The sequence below is a fragment of the Pangasianodon hypophthalmus genome, chromosome 1 (assembly GCF_027358585.1).
Source record: "Pangasianodon hypophthalmus isolate fPanHyp1 chromosome 1, fPanHyp1.pri, whole genome shotgun sequence".
Taxonomy (NCBI): domain Eukaryota; kingdom Metazoa; phylum Chordata; class Actinopteri; order Siluriformes; family Pangasiidae; genus Pangasianodon; species Pangasianodon hypophthalmus.
The window spans coordinates 23,424,586-23,446,241 of NC_069710.1; the positions used below are offsets into that span (position 1 = coordinate 23,424,586).

At 37.4% G+C, this 21,656-nt stretch overlaps 1 protein-coding gene across 1 annotated transcript in view; it reads left to right on the plus strand.

Annotated features, from left to right (window-relative positions):
- The window catches only part of cacng8b (calcium channel, voltage-dependent, gamma subunit 8b), a 31,672-nt gene that overhangs the window by 402 nt on the left and 9,614 nt on the right, over positions 1-21,656 (plus strand). The window contains exon 2 of the mRNA XM_026940247.3: positions 19,330-19,573. The gene's annotated coding sequence lies outside the window, so the exon portion shown is untranslated. The remainder of the gene's footprint in view (positions 1-19,329; positions 19,574-21,656) is intronic.

The following is a 21,656-nucleotide window of genomic DNA, read 5'->3' on the forward strand; positions in this document are numbered from 1 at the left end:
TGCAAACTGCAAGCTTGCAGACTGTCACTCACAGCGTGCACTGTGCAGAAATGCGCGGACTGAAAAATGAATGGGCAAATGTGTGTGTAAAATCGCCTGCACGTGAATCTGCGCGTCAAAGAGCCTTTTAAAAGCATGCACGCGCAATCCACGTCCACATGCAGCGCCACTAATGCACCTCTATCACTAGTTTGTTTTCGAGCTTTTCTCAGGCTGTTTAGTTCATTAACCAGTGTGGTCACGGAAGGAGAGTAGATTTTAGCTCCATGCTGTGCTCGGAGCGCTAGAAAGCATAATACCGCGTGCGCGTGGTTCTTTTTTGTGTTTTTGTTTGTTTTTTTGTTTTGTTTTTTTCAGCGTGCGGTGCTCTCTGGTAGTAAAGAACGCACTGCGGCTTGAACAGCGTACAAAAGCCACTCCAGTCCAGCAGCCGCTTCCCGCAAACACACAGCGGCCCACAAGCGCTCTGCATACATCCCTTCATCCCTTCATCACTTCATCATGACGTCAGCTTGGACCGTGCGCTTTCGGTGCGTCACGTGACCCAAGTAGGCACATGTTAGTCCGCCACACCGCCTTCGTCCACATTGAGGAATCTAAATATTTAAAAAAAATTTAACATAAGATGCCCAAGCACACTACTGCCTTGCAAACTCACTGCAGCTATGCATTATACAGTGTTTAAAATGTCTGCTGAGGGTGTTTATGCGACGTTAGTAGGCTGGTTAGTGTAACAGTAGGTTATAAGGTTATGGATGTGGCCTGCAGAGAGCAAGTACATCTGTAGCTAAGAGTTAAAATGAAGGCCCACTGGACTTCTTTGCACTCACCTATTAACACATTTTTCATCTATTTGTACTTAAATTCTTGACATTTGGAATAACCCTTGACATGATGACAGTTCTTAGTTAACACTCAGGCATTTGCACTCCACTGCTGTAGAATTTGTTGTTTTCTTTCACATTTTTCACATCATGTTTTGCCAGTTTCTCTCATTGTGGAATGTGCAACTTCATTACGCTTTAGTCAAGCTGCTCTGTGATACTGATCTGAAGAGTCCAATCACCAGGCCCTCTTCTCACAGATTTTTTTTTTTTTTACACAGTGTACATAATGTACACAGTGAATGAAAAAGGGGGGAAAAATCCTTTAATCAGCCTGAGCATTATAATAAGCCTGGGGATGAGAGCTTGGGCTGAGATCAGCTCTTTTCTTCTGGGGCAAACTTCAACATAATGAACTCGGAGCAGGTGGTGTTGAGCAATCAAATGTGATTCACGCTGAACCTCAGGTGACAGTGACAGCTCTTCATATGTGCAAAGAACTCTGTGGGTGCCAAGTTCTAGTGGCATTTCGATATTTAGTCTTCTTGTCAGCCCTGGTTGAGATGACACAGTCTGTGCCCCGAGTCTCCCCCTGATATTCCTCCTGTCAGAGCATAGCAGCTCCACTGCAGTGCACAACACTGTACTCTGATCAATGGCGTCTATAGAAGGGCTGGGTCGACAAGGAAACGCTCAAAGCTCCAGGATCATGGTTGTTAGCAGCTTCTAACCTGACGTCCTGGACATGACCAAACCTTTTTCTAAAGAAATCGTAGGTAAATTATTATGCACATAGGGGATAGGAAATGGCCCTAGCTTACATACAATGTTGTCATAATTCCAGGCTTGGTTCTGTGGCTTAAGTGTGAGAAAAGGATTTGTATTTTGGTTTAAAATGCCAAAAACACTTGCACTGACACCTGATGGTTATTAAATACTCATAAAAGATTAATTGTGTGCCTGCCATTGCTATTTTTGATACAGTCTTATCCTCATGTACATGTCCTGTGGTTGACATTTCTAATTTGTTTGCTATCAGATGAACTGGTACCATAACAGTGTTGTTGTTGTATTAACAGAATATGACAGACAGATATTGATCTGAAGAGTCACAAGACCCAGATGATTTCTAATGATCTGTTAATGTACACAGTGAATGAAAAAAAAAAAAAAAAATCATGAAATCCCATTGCATCAAGAGCTGTGGTTCTCAACATGGGGTCTGGTGACATGAAGCAAAGTCAAAGCAAAGGGTACATGTTTTTTTTATACCTTGTTACAGTGGTGGAAAACACAATAATTTTCAAACATATTAAATTGATTATTGAAGTCTTACAGTGATTCGGAATAAAAAAGCACTATGGCTTAAATAAATACATATTTAAACAATGAGCCTAATATTTGCATAGTTGGATTATATGCAAAGGAGGTCCATGGCATTTGCTTTACATTTAAAAGGATCCCTGGCTGAACAGAATTTGAGAGCCCTTAATCTAGAGTTTCCTATGACAGACACTTAATAACACATGCATGCTTCAATTTAATCTCTCTTGTTTTCTCTCCATGTCTCTCCCTCTTTCTTTGTTTTGTTCAGTGTCTCTCTTTAGATCCCAATCTGTGAAATATAGATCAGTGCTTTTAATGTTGACATCTGTTTCTTTGCCATGTTTTGCAGAAAAAGCTTATCTACTAATTTATTAAGCACTAAAGCAGAGAAATAAACACAGCTATTTATGATGACTCAGCTTTTTTTTGTGACTTTACATAGCAGAGGACAGTTAAAGAGAGAGATATGAGTTATGACTTCCTTTTTCACACATACACACATGAACACACTTGCATATACACCAGTTAGGCAAGCAGCTCTGATAATTAACTCTTCCACAGACCACAGGGCCTACAGGGATTGAGCTTTTCCCAGAATGAGATTTCTCTGCCTTAAATGAATTGAGACACACACACCCACGCACACACACACACACACACACACACACACACACACACACACACACACACACACACACACGTTTGTCTTACTATCCTTTCCATCCTGCAGATGTGACATATTAATGCAGCTAATTAATGCTATGCCTATTCCTAAATCTAACCTTAACCCCAGTAACTAAAAGTAAACTTTTTGGCTCTTTTAGTGTTTTTTTTTTCTTGTTTGTATGTTTGCTTTGGTTTTTCAAATAAAAGCTTTTAAAACTAGCCAAATGTCCACGCAAGGTCAAAACTATCAGGTATTCTTATCTTTGTGTGGACATTTGGTCCCCACCAGGATATAAAAACCCACTGTATGCACACACACACACACACACACACACACAATTTTTCAGACATGGTAACCAAGACATCCTTGTAGAACACAAGCCATCTGGTACTGAGGTTACATTTCAGGCACACAAGCAGTCAACATTGGTCTGTTTATTTTCACAGTATACATGTAAGCTCTGGAAGCAGATATTCACCAGATATCTACCACTGTTTCACACACTATTAATGAATGTGCATGACCAGATGTGACAGATGTATCAAATTTGATATGATGTATCGGTGCTGTCTCAATACTATACATTTTCCATAAAGCAAAAAAATAAGCGTTGCCAAAATATGTGCCTTAAGTTTCCATTTTCAGTTGATTAAAACATTCAACATTATAAAAGTACAATAACTGAACCTTAATAATGATACAGTGCTTGCGTGATCAATTCACACTCTTAGCAGCAAATTCTGTGCATTAGAATGTAACGAAATGAAACATGGCCCATTAAACATTAGCTCAGAGCAACATCTCACAAAACAACCTGAAACTACTATAGCCGTGACAGTTCAGAAATGGAAATGGAAATGCAGTTTTCTCTTTTCTTTAACTTGGATTGAATTAGTCAGTGAATGCTGTCTTAAAGCAGCAGCAGACTGAGACACTGCATGTGACTTTGTCTATGTGATGTCAGCCCAGATGCAATGGTATTAGTGCTGGCTAGGTATATGTACCATACTAGAGCTAGTATTAGCTCTTGAAAAATATACCTGTAGCCTCACCTGAGTCAAGAAAAAGATGAATAGCCTATGATATCATGTAGTCTGTTGAATGGATTGTTAGGTATGCAGATGTATGAAATTGAGAGCCTCATATTGAATGATATGATATCATATATCATATCCTATCATATCATATTGAATGATATGATATGATATGATATGATATGATATGATATGCCATATGGTGACACCCCTACATGGTATGCAAGGCTACTGAATGTGGTAAAATCACAGGTGGGTCAGGTGTCCTTGTAAAGGAATATTAAATATGCTAGATGTAATATTTGGGAATTTTGCTGCCCATTCTAGTAGAAACATGGTATTGCAAGTTATTCACATAAGAACATTTTGTAACATGGGTTGCGCTGTGTCATTCTACACTGCATGGATTAAAAACATCAAATCAGTGTGTCTGTCACAGTTACTGAGTACTAGATGAATCTCCTTTAATAAGAGCTTGTCTTCTAGCTAGAACACTAATGCTAGCTGGTTAACTATCTAACAAAAACATAAGGCTTCAAGCACACTTGAGTTGTCTGCTGGGCTCTGTGTTTCTTGAGACAGAGTGTCACAAGCCTTGCTGCTTGAAAGTCTTCTCTGGTATGATGACTGCAGCTCTGCCTTAAGCCATACTGGAAATTTGGGGGTGGTTCTTTGGCCATACTTCTTTCAGGCACAATGATGTAGGACATATCTGAGCTGGCCAATGATGAAATTTCCCACTAATTTGAGCCTGACAGCCCTGTGAAGTACTGTGTATCACTATTATAGGATACCCTGGGTGATTTACAGCAGTTCATAAAGTTTTTGTTCGTCATTTTTTTCTACTTACACACAGTGGGCTGTGTCCAGCGTCTGTGACATAAGAAAGCTGCTTGAATCCAAAGATTATGTCAATATTTCTGCAGGGAAAGTTACTCATATTCAGAATCAGGTTACACACATGCTTAAGTCAATTTTGTGGGCTATCTATTTAAATAAAGCAAGTCATCTGCGTGTGGTTCGCTCCTGCCAGTTTGCCAAATATTTCTTGAGTATAATTGTCTAGATCACCTCTTTTAAACACTTGCTATTAAGCATGAAAAAAAAAATTGTGCACTAATGAAGCTTGTTCTTTTTCATTGCTGTCAAATGTAATATGATGTAACATAAAAGCAAGAGAAACTCAAAATGAAAATTTTTATTATTTTCATAAAAAGGTAATTAATATTTAAAGCTGCAAGCAGCATTTTTGGAGCCAAACACCCAGACATGGTGAGACGCACATTCACAGATGTGCCACAACTGTTGCCTAAGCAATCACAGGAAAGCAGAGCCATAACTTTAGTCAAAGGGATTCAAGAGTGAGTTGTAGTTTCACTCATGATGTGTATGTTTTGACCATGGACAGTAGTGGAATTCTCTGACTGTAGGAGGAAAGATCTAGATGAACAAATGGGCAGCAGGGTGGCATTGCTGCAGCAGCTGCCACTACTACTGTGACCTGTGGAATTGTCTGTTACTACTTTGACCTGTGGTCGTGATTGCTACTTCTCTGACCTAATTTTTTTTTCTTCTTGCAATTTAAAAACATCTAAGGTATTTATGTTTTTTCTCTTCAGACAGGTCTCAATATGATGTAAGCCAAATCTGGAGGAGGAGTAGCAAAAATGGCAGTTAGATGGAAGCATTTTTGGCATGTTATTGTAACTTTTGACCAGTAAGTGGTGCTGTCACAAATATTGTTGTATAGCCTCAGGGTATGGTCCTGAAGATGCCTAACAAGATTTGTGTCAGTGCGCAAGGTCATTGCTGAGATACAGCCTCACTTCCTGTTTGGCGGCTTTGCCATCAGGTTTGTTGGCACATTACAGGCAAACCTGATGGCATATTTGGAATATCAACATTCTTTTGATAACTTTTGTCCAGGTTGGTCTGAAAATGATGTATGCCAAATTTGGTGTTGATTGGATATAATTTGTAGGTGGGGTAGCAAAAAACAGTTTTTGACAAAATCCAATTATATGAAAAAAGAACTGTGAATTTGGCACAAACTCTTCAAATGATATAAGGAAAAAAAATAATAGTTCTTGACCACAAGGTGGCATAGCCAAGAAAAGTCTTGGGTACATTGAGGCTGTGGTCCTGAAGATACTTTTTGAGTTTTGTGATGATATGTAGATGCATTGCTGAGATACACCCTCACGTCCTGTTTTTTGCATTTGCCAGGACCGTTTGAATATCAATATTCTTTGATAACTTTTGTTCAGACTGGTCTCAAGATGATGTGGGCAAAAATCGCATTTAGATGTAAGCATTTTTTAGCTTGTTTTTGTTACTTTTGGTGATGCTGTCATGAAATTTGTTGCATAGCCTCAGGTCATGAAGATGCCTACCAAGTTTTGTTTCAGTGCACAAAGTCATTGCTGAGATACAGCCTGTCAGATTCTTTGGCCATTTATGGACAAATCATTTGGAATAATCAAAATTCTTTTGATAACTTTTGTGAGGCTTACTCTGAAGATGATGGATGCCAAATGTGGTGATGATTGGGCGGAGGAGTAGCAAAAAAACTGTTTTTGACCAAATCCAAGGTAAAAACTAATTAGGCTGAAATTGACATCATAGGGTGCGTTGAACTTGTCTCGACTCAAGGAATCCAGGGAAGCCTGGCTTTTAAATTTTGGACACAAGGTATGACCATAAATATACTTCCACATTAGGCCACAATTTGACCCAATGGTGGCACTAGAATGTTGGCAGCACTTGGCCCAAAGTTGGTCAGAATGTTCCTTAGACACTCCCCAATCAGTGTGCCAAATTTCACAACTTTTTACCAGACGGTTCTATGGGCTGTCATAGACACATTATCCAGAAGAAGAAGGAGAAGAAGAAGAAGAGACAGAATAACAATAGGGTGCCTACACACCTTTGGTGCTTGGCCCCCTAATTATAATGACATATGAATGAGAAGATGGCAAGCATGAATGAAAGATAAAATAAAATTGATGTGTTTTATACTGGCATCAAATGGCATTACATTGTTGTTTTGAGGGCGTTTATACCCAAGTTAATTTCATGCAATTAATTACAGCATGATTTTGCCTTGCCATACTGTTCTCATGCAACTCTGTAAATAGCACTCAAGTCAGTAGTTACGCATATGAGGTCTGAATACCAATGTGAAAAATATTATTCAGTCTACACTATAAGCCCTAAATTGAACTGTGAATAAGGCTCTTTAGCTTTAACAGCTATTGAATTTTGTTATCTGTCTCTGTGGATTCATTAGAATTTTTGTTTGGGTACTAATACATGATTAGAGGGTAAAATAAACTAAACCAGAATAAGGCAGAACTACAGAGTGCCCCAAAAGTCTCCATACATAGCACCACGTCGGTTGTGCCTTCAACAATGGATGTTTGTGGACGTCCACTTCTCGGTTGGTTTGCGACACTTCCAGTCTTTTTGAATTTGTTAATAAGTTTGGCAGCAGTGTCGTGTGATGTGTTTGCCATGTTTCCTGTTGAAATCTATCACAAAGTCTATCACCAAATATTTTAAACCATCATTTTTCTTTATAGAATAAATTTGTGAATGTTTATATTAATTTATGTAACAAATGGCAACAATCTCTACTAAATGTAGCTACTGTTTAGCCCTGTACAACATTTAAGATATATTGTGGCCAATCACTCCATTTAATCCTCTGTTCAGCTATAATCTCAGGATCTGCTGATTAAACATTCTGCTTCAGATGACATTCTTCTGATGTTTTTCTGCTGAATTAGCTGAAACATTATACTCCCTCCAACATGCTTTACAGCTGGGATGAGGGATTGGTAGATGTGCAATGTCTTTGCATCAAACATAATTATACAATAATTTACCAAAGAGCTTATCATTTTTGGATGTTTTTTTTTCAGGTCTGGCACAATCCCTTATGTATTATGTTAGCCTACAGTAAGGGTCTGATTGATCCAATTTTGTTGATATATTGTAGTTTGGAACAACATTCATTGCTTGTAAAATATGAAGCATTTTTTATACACAATGTTCAAAATGCAATGCTTAAAACTTTTAATAGAAAAGCCCACAAAACTTGGTCAAAGCAGTTATAATTTCAAGTCTTCTTGGATATGCAGTATATATACAAATCTTAGATATTCTTTCCTTGACATATTTGCTCTACCTGGCAAACGTTCATTTTCTACATGCTCTCAATGAGATTCAGATCACAGCTCTTGCATAAACATCTTTCACTGTAATATTGGCTTATGGCCATTTGCTCTTCAGTCCAGCAAGCCTCTGAGTCCCTGCTGCTGAGAAGCTGTAGAGATGCTATTACTATCCTGCTTTACTGTAGGGATGGTGTTGGGTGAGAGACGCCCAGTGAAAGGTCTGCACCAAATATAACTTCTGGCATTAGGGTTAAAAAAAGTTATATTTATTCTCTCATCTGACTGCAACATTTCTGCTAGATTTTGCTATGTAAAATTATAGGTCAAACAGACAAACTTTAAATCCCTTGTTGGCTTAAAAACCTAAAACTCTTAACTTATTCTTCATTTATTCATCTTAAAACATATATTATTTATAACTACTGAGAAAACTAATAGGAAAAGTATGTAGAGTAAGAGGGTGGAACATAGGTCTAGACCCACTGGTGGGAGTTTAAGAGGTTAAATATCTTCCTTATTGCCACTTGTCGTTAAAAGTCTGTTTTGTCAAGTCTTCTGGAAAGTGAGTGATGTTCCTGATATTTCCCTATATCCTATTTTCCTATTTCCCCTGCTGTGAAGCACATCCTCCTCTTCTGATTGTGCACTCTTATCGACTAAATCAAAGAAGGAATTGCTCTTTTAAACCTCTCTGTTCTTGTAAAGAATTTTGATTTGTAGATAGTAAGCATAATATTGAATAAAAATCAGTTTATTCAGTAGCCTTGCCTGTCCAAAATACTGTCCAATTAGACAGAAAAAAACTGCAGATAACTAGATCCGACTAAAGAAATGCCCAGCTAAACCATTCGCTTTCCCCATCAATATGTAAATATATATTTGATAGTACTTAAGACTAATATTATTTGCTCATATTGGTTTTTATATAGCAAAATGTACTTTTTTGTAACAGTTTAGGCAGCACAGGCACTTCCTGGTGTGCGAGACAGAGAGAGAGAGAGAGAGAGAGAGAGAGAGATATAATTCCAAGTTGCACTTGATCAGTGTAATTCTACCCACGTTGTCATTCCCTTGAGTACACAGAAAACAGCTGCACCAGAAAGGTTTCAGGTGCATTCAGTGTTGAACTCAGCATTTGCACAAGTGAGGTGTTAGAAATAGATGACACATTATAATTAATTTGATGTTCTATTAAATTTCTTTACAACTTTGTTTAAATTCATTTATAGGATCCAGTTAGTTGTGCACTGAATGGACATCTGTATCTTTAGAATATTATGTGATATCAAAAAGCTGATTTAACCCTGATGGCTAATTTACTATCATTTAGTCCAACATAAACTAAAAGCCTTACAAAAAATGACTTATTCTGATGTTAAGGTATTACAATACTTCAGGATTCTGGTATGTATAAAGTTATCTACCTTCTACGTATTTCAGTATTGTAATGGATTATACAAAAGCATTCAGACATACTCAAAATTTAAGTTAGTAAATAGATGGATAAGGATAAATAATTAATACAGGTTTTCCTGATGATTGGTGACCACTTCATGACCACATCTAATATCTCTCTAAGTATAATACATATTTACCAAACCAGGTAAGTCTGCACAATATATAGTTTGGTAATCCTTACAGTCATATACGGTGTACAGCTTTCAAAATATTCTGATATCACAGATACATGTTATATGCCAACTTCTTTTATGCAAACTTTTTATTGTGCTCTACAAGCATTCTGAACAATCTTGGAGGTTGTAAATATGTTTTCTGTGAGGGTGTTAATAATGTGCATTGATAAAGGGTATTGATAAATTGAAGCATTACCATAAATAAAAATCTAATATTAAACAGTTAATTGCGGCCAAATTACTGTAAACCAATTATGGCTTCATTAGTTTATATTAATACATTGTAAGTTCTAACGCAGTGTGTAGCAGTGTAAATACAAAGAGCCTGGCTCAATGTATAATGCTGAAATTGCACACATTGGTATTCAGACCTTCAGACAATTGCATGGCATTTTTGGGGGGCTTAAAGGCTAGGGCTTGTGTTTAAAGATTGTTGTCTAGCTGCTATTGAGAAACGCCATATTACACGCTTTTATTCAAGAAAAATATGGTGATTTGCATGCTCTGAATGGGGCAGCCAGAAAATTGACTTAAGCAGGTACGTAACCCATTTCTGAATACCCGTAAATTTCCCCAAGTCATTTTTCCTCATTTTCTCCCCAGTTTTGTCTTGCCAATTCCCACTCACTAGCTAACTCGCCCCTATCACACGACAGCTACCAGCCAGGGAGGGCGGGACAAGCATGTGCGATCTGCATACGTGAGCTCACAGATGCCTGTGATTGGCTAATGTAGCTTTGATTGACAGGGGAGAGACAGTAATACCATCCCTCCCAATGTAAAGTCACAGCCAATTTTGCTCTCTAGACTCCTTGCCATGGATGGCTATGGCATCTTCTGGGTTAACTCGCAATCTCCCAACAATATGTGCATATTGACCAGGTTATAATGAGATGGTAAAAATATTATTGTGTTACTTCATTATTTTTTACATGCATATTGTCTGAGCTTAGTATGTTGGAGCTGGTATAGATATATTAGCTTAGAGCTTGTACACGTTTGTAGCTGCTCCATGGTGCTAAATTGTGAATTACAGTCCGGTTTAGAAAAATTTATAGTCAATGAAAAGCCAACAGACCATGGACCAATTCAGATTTGGAATAACATAAGCAAAAGCAAAGACCTGCTCATAATTTCGCACTAAAGTAATCAGTGTTGAATGATTGTATTGGTTATTATTAAGCTCACAGTCATTATGGTAATTATACTGTTGCCTATGATAACTAGTGCCGATTAGGGTTATGTACCAAAAATGGGTGTTAAGTCTGACATGCCAGAAAATATAAATGAAGAAACGCTTCTTAAAAACAAGTGATTCATAACTCAGTGTCAAAGCTAAACTGCATAAACACAAGAGTGCAACTTCTTTTGTTCTCATTAAGCAGGTGTGACCTGTCCACGCATGTATCTACACATAAACACCTGTATCTGGTCTAACAGAACAGAGTGCATTTGGAAAATATACTCTAACTGAAGGAGCTTGTAAATGTCCAGTATCTCAGTGAGAGCTGTAAGAGATGTGAGAGAAGGGTTACAGAGTTTACATGGTTTACAGAGTGCCGAGGTTGAATGCAGGCCTGCAGCACCAAGCATCAGCGCATGTACTGCTATAGACATAGAGGAATCAATCTGAATAGCAGAGGAGGAGAGGACAGGGGGTGATGAGCTGAAGGTGACCGCATGGTAAACAGTACTGAAGAGCTCAGGTGTTGCGTCCTAATCCTCCATTACAGCATTCATCTTTCTGCCCTGCTTTATATCTCCCCATACACTCACCAGGCGCTCTGCCTGTTAACAGGGCGTGGAGGACAAATGCTTCCTCGTAAATTCATCTAGACATTTGGAATGAAGGTTGTGTTATATGGTATGATTTCATGGGTTTCTCCACCTGCTGTTGATGCGTTGATATTTTCACTTTTGCTCTGAGCTTAGAATCTCTTAGAAACAACACATGTGCTTTGAATGTTTGTATGGAAGAAAAAAAAGAGATTAAGATTTGATTATTAAAAGCTACTGGATTTATTAACCTCCTTTAAATTAAAAGTAATTTATTTCAGTGTGATTCACATTTTAAAATTCATGTTTTCAATTAAGCAAGCATCTACAATAATTTTTTTTTTTTTTTCAATTCAAAATCAATAATTTAGGTTTCATATATTCAATAAACCTAACTTAGTTTGCTCAGATGCTTACCTTGTATTTCTTCAAAGTAAATTTTGCAACCAGAATATGAATGTAAGTACTGAAATAAGCAACCTGAATCCACTTTTTAATTTCAAGGAGGTTAATTCAGAACAAATAAAAACAGATATGGTTTTTAATACATACTTTTAATGCTATGAATTCAATTATGTTTACATTTCATTTTTAAGAATTCAGTGTCTTTTAACATTCAAATCCTTATGTCTCTTTTCTGTGTTCATATTTCTTGTACATACCTTGAATGTTGGTAAATCAAGTACATATTGACTTACTTTATTATATCCTAAATGCATATTCTCCTTTTTCACTTTTGGAGATAACAAGATTTAAAATGCTAGAACTTTACTGTGGTTGTGATACATGCAAAAGAGAAACATATTTGAGTTTAGGAAGACATAAAATGTTTAGAAATATATATAGTTAAAAAATATTTTCACCATGTGAAGGGTTTTCCCAGGACACCAAACAAATAACACCTCTATTTTTCCAGCTAATGAAATCCATTAATAACAACTCTCTAATAACAATACGTCAGCTGTTGTAAATAAATTAGGATTTAATTTTAACACTAATTCTTTCTCTCTTTGTCTTTGTCACTGTTTCCTACTCTCTCTCATAAAGGTTATGTAGGAGTGGTCAGTCTTGATCATGACTGTAGCAGAGGGTTTTGTTCTAATCATTCTGATTCACTACTTCTATGAGAGGGGTGCATTATTAGAGCTTTGGGTCTCTGAAATATGACACAATTTGTCTAAATTGACTCCCAATTGTCTAATATCATGACAAGTTGATTATTGTGCATGCTTTGAGATCAGTTATTTAATATCATTTTTATAATTTCATATACAATTTTATTAAATCTGTTCAACGAAAGAAAAATGGATGACGAGCACAAGAATCAGTCTAGCTGCCTTGGAAGAGTTTTTCTTTCATCTTGTACCCTGTTGTGGATATTAATTCATATACACAACCCTGGAGGTTGCAGTTTTCCTTAATGCAAATGCATGTGCTTTCTGCAAAGCACAGACGCAGACTTCTGTGTAGTACAGTATGAACGTTCTGGGTTGTTCATACATATGCATGAAAGTAAGGATCTAGAAGTGAAAGCAGGTGGTCTACCTCCTGTACAGCTGTATACACACAACAGGAAAGCTGGGAGGTGTGCACACATGTAGGGGATGATGAAAGCCCCATTACACACCATCAGTCAGCGAGAGACTGAGCAGGAGAGATTGCATGAAAATAACGGTGTTCAATTTGTCTGTTTTTAAAATATCATTTTAAAACCAGGATGCCAGAAATAAGTTACTATCGTAAGAAGTAGGTCATTTTTACTATTCTCCTAAAAATAATAAAAGGGTTAGGTATGACAAATTAAATATTACATTTAAACTATTTTTACATGAAGCACCAGACATGGGCAGTGCAAGAGATGACATGCAGGTGTGTGAAACAGTGTATCTAGTACATTTCACACACTGTTATCCTGGTAAGGTCACACCAATGGCTATTATGGTAGCCATTTTATTAACTACCATAATAGCTCTAATTTATTGGAGATGTAATCCAATGCCAGTATCTATATCTGTTTAGTCCCCCAAATATTCAATTCAATTCAATTTTATTTGTATAGCTCTTTTAATAATGGACATGGTCACAAGTCAGCTTTACAGAAATATATAAATTCCAGATACAAATTTTAAATTTATCCCTAATAAGCAGGCCAGAGGCTACAGTGGCAAAGAAGTAACTCCCTGAGACGATATGAGGAAGAAACCTTGAGAGGAACCAGACTCAAAAGTTAACTCATCCTCATCTGGGTGACACCAGACAGTACGATTATGCATCATTTCCCTTCTAAAACTGTATAATATATGGTCAAAAAGTGATAATTGTGTTAACAACAACTTGAGTATGAGCATCAGAGTCATTTCTGAATTCATTATAGTTTTAACTTAAAGTCTAATGCATCAAACTGAGGTTAATAACTGTTCAATGATAGAGACTTAAGTGGAAACTGTTCTTAGCAATTGTAGTCCTAAGGCTAACCAAGGAAGAACATCCACTGCGTGGTACCATCCACAGTAATCTCATGGTGATCTTTAGACTGTCCATGTGGGGCCATTCTTAGCAGCAGCGAGTGATTATCAGGTGACAAAAACTCCAAACAGAAGTAGGGCATCAGGATGGATCAGGCAGGTCCGGAGAGCAGAAGGAGTCAGGATCACTGGTAACTCAGGAGAAGCACGTGTAGCTAAGTAGTTAAGTATTAAGTGTCTTGCCTGTAATGGTTTAAGAAAATGTACATTGTGTGAAAATGTACATTCATATCTGTATCTGTATTTAGATTTACACCCCAACTGGGCATGGCCTAAAACAGAGTGTTTTTTTTTTTTTAATTAAATATGACCTTTACCACTATGCATCTGAAAACACTTCGAAACACATGAAAAAAAAAAAAGACCCAAAAAAACAGTGGTAATGTCAGCACTGTCAGCATGGTCTGTGAATTCTGGTTCTGACAGTTCCTCAACCTCCGCTATATCACTCAGGTTAATAATTTGTCTCAACTAGGGACATATATTTGTTTGCTGGTGGCCACAGTATTTTCTAACAAATTTAGCTGTTATTCTATTTCCAAAAAATAAACAAATCCATAGCCGTATTTAAACCACACTGACAGTTACTAAGGATGCACAAATGAAAGCTGTAAATGCATCACACAGCGCCACACATCTGGTAATTAACATGGTCTTTCTTTGTCCTGTGAGCTTCATATCTGACCACTCGCTCATGTGCAAAAAGTAAAAAGATGCCCTGTGAACCTTTCTGGCAAGCTTTCTTTAAAAAAAAAAAAAGAGCACCTCTTATTCATATCTGTTTCACATTATTTGTTCGTTCCGGATAATGTATTCATATTTGGTTACATCCCTATAATTTATAGATTTGTTTTTCCAACATAGTTCCTTATTTAGTAGACTGCGTGCATGGATATTATTTCATCTTGTAACAAAGAATATCCTCTGTTTACCATCTGTCCATAACTGTTCATTTGATTCACTCTGTTTAGTCCAACCCTGAGCCCTGTGAAGCAACTTGGCTATAAAGGTGGAAACACACTGGCACTGAGCACAACTTGTTCTAATTGATTGGATCAGGCATCATTGCGGTTTTCAGTACCAGATCCTATTATCACCTCTGTTTATGGTCAGCTGAAACCAAACTCGCTTCAGCTTATCAAAGCATACTGTCTGCTCTGGATAAAATATGTACATTCAGAGACGCATGGCTGCACGGTGCTAGACAGTGAACGTCCTCATTTTTAAGGTCTTTGTATTTAGATTTCATGACAGATTGCAGAGTTTCAGTGAACACAATGTCTAAATCATCTGAGTTCTTTCCTTCTGCTGATAATAGCTTCAGGGACTGATTTTACCCTTTGCTGGCTGCCTAATGAACAGTGCATTTATTTTTATTTTTGGTACATGTTCTTTTAGAGCCACAGTCTGCATTGTTCTTCCTGCACCATTACTGTTTTCAAGCCATACTAGAAGTAAAGCATGTGACATTAGAAGAAATTGGCCCCTATTCATCAAAGCTGAGTAAAATTGAGTGCATGGAATGATATAAGAATGAGTTTTATTCGATTTTTGTACAACATTGAAAAAAGCAGTGATTTTTATTGCAACTAATGAATCAGCCTCAGCTGCGTGGAAACAAGCTCCCGCCCACTGGTTCCTTATTTACAGGTAATATGCATATGGTATGCCCAAATTTACCCTCATTTAATTTACATTAAACATGCCCCAGTTTTGCAACACTGACCCAACATTTAGAAAAACAGTTAGGAAAAAGAAAATATTCAGTGGGCTAGAGGTATTACAGGTTGACATGAATATCTGCAAATAATTTGAATACAATTTCAATGGAGGAAAGAACAGTTCAAGGGGTTTATTTTTGCCATCCTTTATTTTTAGTGAAATTAATTGTATTACATATATTCCTTACTTTCTTTGTTCCGTCATTTATTTGATGCCCCAGATTTTAAAGATGGGTAAAAAAAAACATGAAACTATCTTTGAGGTTTGAAATATAGTCATCTTCTCATCATTAACATTCTGTAGAATGAGTGCTTCAAAGTGCTGGAGCTATGGAATGCTGAATCTTGTAGAAAGTCACAAATGGTCATGATGAAGGGGGTGCTAGAATAAATATGTTTTAAAAAAATATAACAGAGGATGTCAAATAAGTTCTTATTCCAAACACAATTAATCAAACAATGAAAAACAGACAAATTGTATCTGGTTACTTTTATTGTTGATATGAAATTATGGCATAACCCCAGAAAGTGTGTGCTAAAATCCAAGCGTTTTTAAATAGCCCGAGCTTGTGGTTTCCCTACCAAAGCTTCTGATCCAGCACCTTGTGGTGCCTCTCGTATACAAATGTGACTATTACGCAACTGAAGTACTAATGAACTAATAAAAGATTCACTTCTGCTTCACATTTACAAATTGCATGCTAACACTGCATTAGTAATTATGATTATCAGTGTTATTTGCTATTTTAAATGTAATTAGTTTTACTGCTTTACTATAAAGGCTGCTATAATTATAATTGCTATAATAGATTTTAATTGTTGAATAGAAAATCAAGCTTTTTTCAGCGTGTTAAAATGTTAGGCTCAAATTTACACGCACTCCAACCAGACATACGTTTGATTGTAAAGATCCCCCAAAGATGAAACTGAACAAATTTGATCATACACAGCTTTGGTGAATAAGGGCCACTGTCTCTCCTATTCTATATCTTCGATTTTGACCAAAATGAAAATATACATTTTTTTAGTGTTAGTCTCATTAGTCATGCAAAACAAAATTGTTCACTTAAGTATGCATTCCAATATCTAAGTATAGGATATTCAAAAGTATGCAGCAATAATGACACAAAAAGAACCTCAGTCTGTATAAATGGCGAAACATAAAATAATTTACAGATTTTTTTTTTTTTTTTTGTATATGCTGTTGTAGAAGGAAGAGAGCCAGTGCAGAGATTTGGTGCAGAGGCTTACAATGCAGATAGGGTGTAACCTATTTAATGGATGTGCCATATTGCATTATGAATTATTAACAACCAAGAACTGATTTGCATTATATCTGCCAAATTAAGTTTGCTAGGTTATGTACACTATGTCATTAAATGTCCTTGGGCTTTGTGTGTTTTTTTTATTTTTATTTTTTTTTTTCAGATTGTGTGTGTTTCTAATACAGGTTGATTAGCCTATATTAGAAATGTGCTGCAACCTCTCTCTCTCTCTCTCTCTCTCTCTCACACACACACACACACACACACACACATGTAATGAACACGTCTATATACAGTCCCCTCAACAGCAAGGCCAATTCTATTATTTGTCCTATGCACTGAAGACATTTGGGTTTGAGATCAAAAGATGAATATGAGATGATAGATTAGAATTTCACCTTTCATTTCCTGCTATATACATAGAGATGTGTTAGAACACTTAGAACATGACACCTTTGGTATCAGACCACCCACTTTTTAGGTGAGCAAAAGTATTGGAACAGACTGTGTTTATATTTTAAAAAAATAATAAATAAATAAATAAAATAACATAATTAACACTTATTTGATTGCATATCCCTTGCTTGCATTAACTGCATCAAGTTGGTGACACACTGATTTCACCAAACTGTTTTATTCTTTTGTGACGCTTTTCTAGGCCTGTACCTCAGCTTCTTTCAGTCTTTCAGCTGTTCTTTGTTTTGGGGTGTCTCCCTTCAGTTGCTGCTCAATTGCTCTGGTGATTGACTTGGCCAGTCTAAAGCCTTAAGTTTTTTCCACTGATGAAGTCCTTTGTTGTGTTGGCAGTGTGTTTTTTTGGCTCATTGTCTTGCTGCATGATGAGGTTCCTCCCGATTAGATCCATTTCTCTGTAAATTGGCAGACAGAATGTTTCTGTAGACATCTGAATTCATTCTGCTGCTACCATCATTAGTTACATCATCAATAAATATTAGAGAGCAGCCATGCAAGACCAAGCCATGATACTACCTCTATTGTGCTTGACAGAAGAGCATGTATGTTTTGGATCATGAGCAGATCCTTCCTTTCACCACACTTTGGCCTTTCCGTCACTTTGGTAGAGGTTAATCTTGGTTCCACAGCTTTTGTGGCTCATCTCTGTATTTCTTTGTGAATTCCAATCTGGCCTTCTGATTCTTACTGCTGATGAGTGGTTTGCATCTAGTGGTATGACTTCTATATTTCTACTCTTGAAGTCTTCTTCAAAAGGTGGATTGTGATACCTTCACCTCTGCCCTGTGGAGGTTGCTGGTGATGTCACTGACCATTGTTTGGGTTTTTCTTCACAGCTCTCACAATGTTTATGTCACCAACTGCAGTTGTTTTCTTCGGCTGACCTGACCGATGTCTGGTTGTTAGTACACCAGTGGTTTCTTTCTTCTTCCAAATTGTTGTATTGGCTATGCCCAATGCTTGTGCAATGGGTCTGATTGATTTTACCTCTTTTCTCAGCTTCAAAATGGCTTGCCTTTGTCACATAACCTGCTCTGAGCTCTTCATGTTGGTTTATCCTTTTTAACAAGAAATGCAGTCTTCAGAGGTGAAGCTCAGGGCTCAAACCAAGAGTAGACATTCAGAGTCATTCTTTCTTTAAACAATCAATCCAACAGGGCACACCTGGGCAACAAGAAACACCTGTCATCACATGTTTCAATATTATTGATCACTTGAAAAATGAGTGGGTTCAAACAAAAGGTGCCATGTTCTATGTTGTTTAACACACCTAGATGTGCATATCAGGGAATGAAATTGTCTCATATTCATCTTTTGTTCTCAAATAAAATGTCATGTAAATGCCAAATTCTGTGTATGGCCCCATTTCCCAGAGTGCACCTCCAGCTACAAACATGGCTACCATGGACTCCAACTCCCAGTTCACCCAGTTACTGATTGCACACACCTGGACTCAATCACCACCACACTACATAAGCACGCTTATGACACTTTGCAAAGTATTTGTTCAGCTCTGTTCATGGATCTGGCGTACCAAGCCTTGATTTCATGTTTGCTCATTCTGGTTTTGACCCTCATTTGGTTTCTCGTTTCCTGATCAAAGTCTCGTCCTCTGAATACTTGTTTGTACATCGGCTGACCCTTTGTAATTCTGGATTCTGTGTTTGATATTGCACTTTGGAATTGTTTGTGGTTGCCAGTCTTTATTAAAAGCATCCACTGCAACTGTTGCCGTCTCATTCGCCTGACACCCAAATGCTTTCAGTGTATAGGAAAAAAAAGAATATCAGAGGACACTGTATCTCCATTTAGATTAAAAAAAATAATAAATTAACACTTTTATAAAACTACTGTCATGCTCTTTTCCTCCATATATAATTTTCTCTTTTTCCCCTTTATTTTCAGACCATGACAAGTAATTTGAACAAATAAGAGAATTTACAGCAGTACCAGCAACCAGCCTTAAGCAAAAACAAAAAAAAAGAAGAAGTAGAGAAATCAAGGGGAAAGAAACAAGTACAAGGAGGAGAGGCGAAGTGCGCGAGGACAGTCGATGGACGCTGCCCGGACCAAGGGGACAGCAGATTCTCATCTAGCAGGGCAAAGAAAGATTTCAAAATTGAGTCGAAGGATAGAAACTTGCCGTCAGGTAAGCTTGAAGATGTAAACACAAATTTACTTGCTTATTATCAACAAATATCTATTTATTAGTAGATTATACACATAATTATATAAAATTGTATGTTATTTATATATTTATATGCTTCATGTGCTGCTCCCATGTAACATGTTTTCTGTAGCTTCATTTAAGTTTAGCCAAAATGTTAACTTCTAGCAAGCAGCTGTGTCGCTTTCAGTGCCACTGTATGAATATTTGTCGTAACCACAACATTTCACCCTGATATGGAGGTGGATTTGATTGTAATGAGCCACACACTCCTATTTATTGCTTATTAGTAATTATTGGCTGACAATATAGCTTCAGGATTTGTTTAGAGTGAGCAACTTAAGTTCAAAATAAATTTCAATAGATATGTGAAATTATTTATATGCAGACTTATGCTATGCGGTTCCTTAACTTGATATTTGGATGGCCAAATCAGTTTATTGAAATTAAGTAGTGCTTGAGTAATACTCTCAGGATATATGTTTTTCAATTTTGTAATATCCTTAAGGTTGATAATTACACTTATAACTATGTGATTTTATGTAATACTTATTTACTGTCTTTACTGTTCTTTAGTGTGAGTTAAAAATAACTGTCTTGGGATTTCTACGCTGATGACTTTCTGTTATGTTTTTAAGCTGGTTTTTATCTCTTCTTAGACTTGCATTGTCTTTCACTTGGCTTACAGTACATTGGCTTCCCATGTCAGTGCTTAGTAGTTCTATTTCACTACTCCTAACTACCAGTAAAAAAAAAAAAAAACACCAGGATATCTTGTTGTGCACATGTGCATGCATACCGAGACCTACCAACAAAGTCACTAAGTGACTTGTGACCCAGTATATAAATAAACAAATACAGCTGTCATACAGCTATCTTCCCTTTCTTCTTTTTCTCACCTTGTACATATGTGGATGGAACCACAATATCAATATCATTGATATTGTGATATTGCCTGACCTCCAAAACTGGTGAAAGACTCCTAACTTCAATAATTTTTTCTCCTTGAATGAGTGTAATTTTCATACTTTTTTGGAGTCTGATAGGAACTCCATGTCTGCTAGCTTTTATTGGGATTCCCTTATTAGCTTACTAGCCTAGCTATCACTCACCACACTGTCCATAACCTATCTATTCAAACTGCTCTACTCACCACTCAGTCTCTCACTGGGCTGAAGTCCCTTGCCACTGAGATTTTCAGTGTGCTTTCTAATGTGGTTGAGTTCACCGCTGAGCTTGCAAAGTTAGCTGGACTCCGCTAACACATATACACAGACTGCAGTTCCTTTCCCTGCTGGGTCTCCCTCTGTGCTACTGGCTTAGTTTCACAGTCTTTGCAGTCTACTGACTAGTGTGCCTGTGGCTAAGGTCAAGTGGGCCTCACACACTGTACTGTGCAGTGTTTGCACAGTTGCCTCCTACTTTAGCCAGATTCGTCAATGCACAGTACTGGGGCTGGAGTTGGGTCTCTATGTGCCTTCATTTTCCTCAGTGGGTAGTCTAATCATGGTGTCTCCACTCAGAGTTTTTCACATGCCCTATCATCTAGTCAACTAGTGAGCATGTGGCTAAGCACCACTACCATGTTTGAGTGCTGCTCATAGGTAGACTGCTGCGTTAGCTGGATTGCTAACACAACAACCAATGTTAACCCTAATTTTCCCCATCAGGTTGCTTTCCTCTCAAGATTGTTGCTCTGATGCAAAAAGTTTCTTCCCTGTTGGACAGAGGCATGATCAAAAAAGTAAACCCCAAGGTTCAGAACTCAATGTACTTTCTCACTGAGATTCAGAAGACTGATGATATTGATCATCTGAGTGTAGATTTGAGAGGGCTGAACTGGTTCCTAAAGACCCTCCTTTTTTGCATGGTAAGGCTGTCAATTATTCATGCCATAATACCATAAGACATCAGCTCAAATCAGTGGATCCGCACATTGCATATGCCACCATCATCCCAGAACACAGATGCTTTTTGAGATCTGCCATCCAAAAAGAAAAGGCATTCCTCACCCTGGAGCCAAAGGTGATCTTGAGATTTATGCAGATGGCCCTGTTGCCTCTGA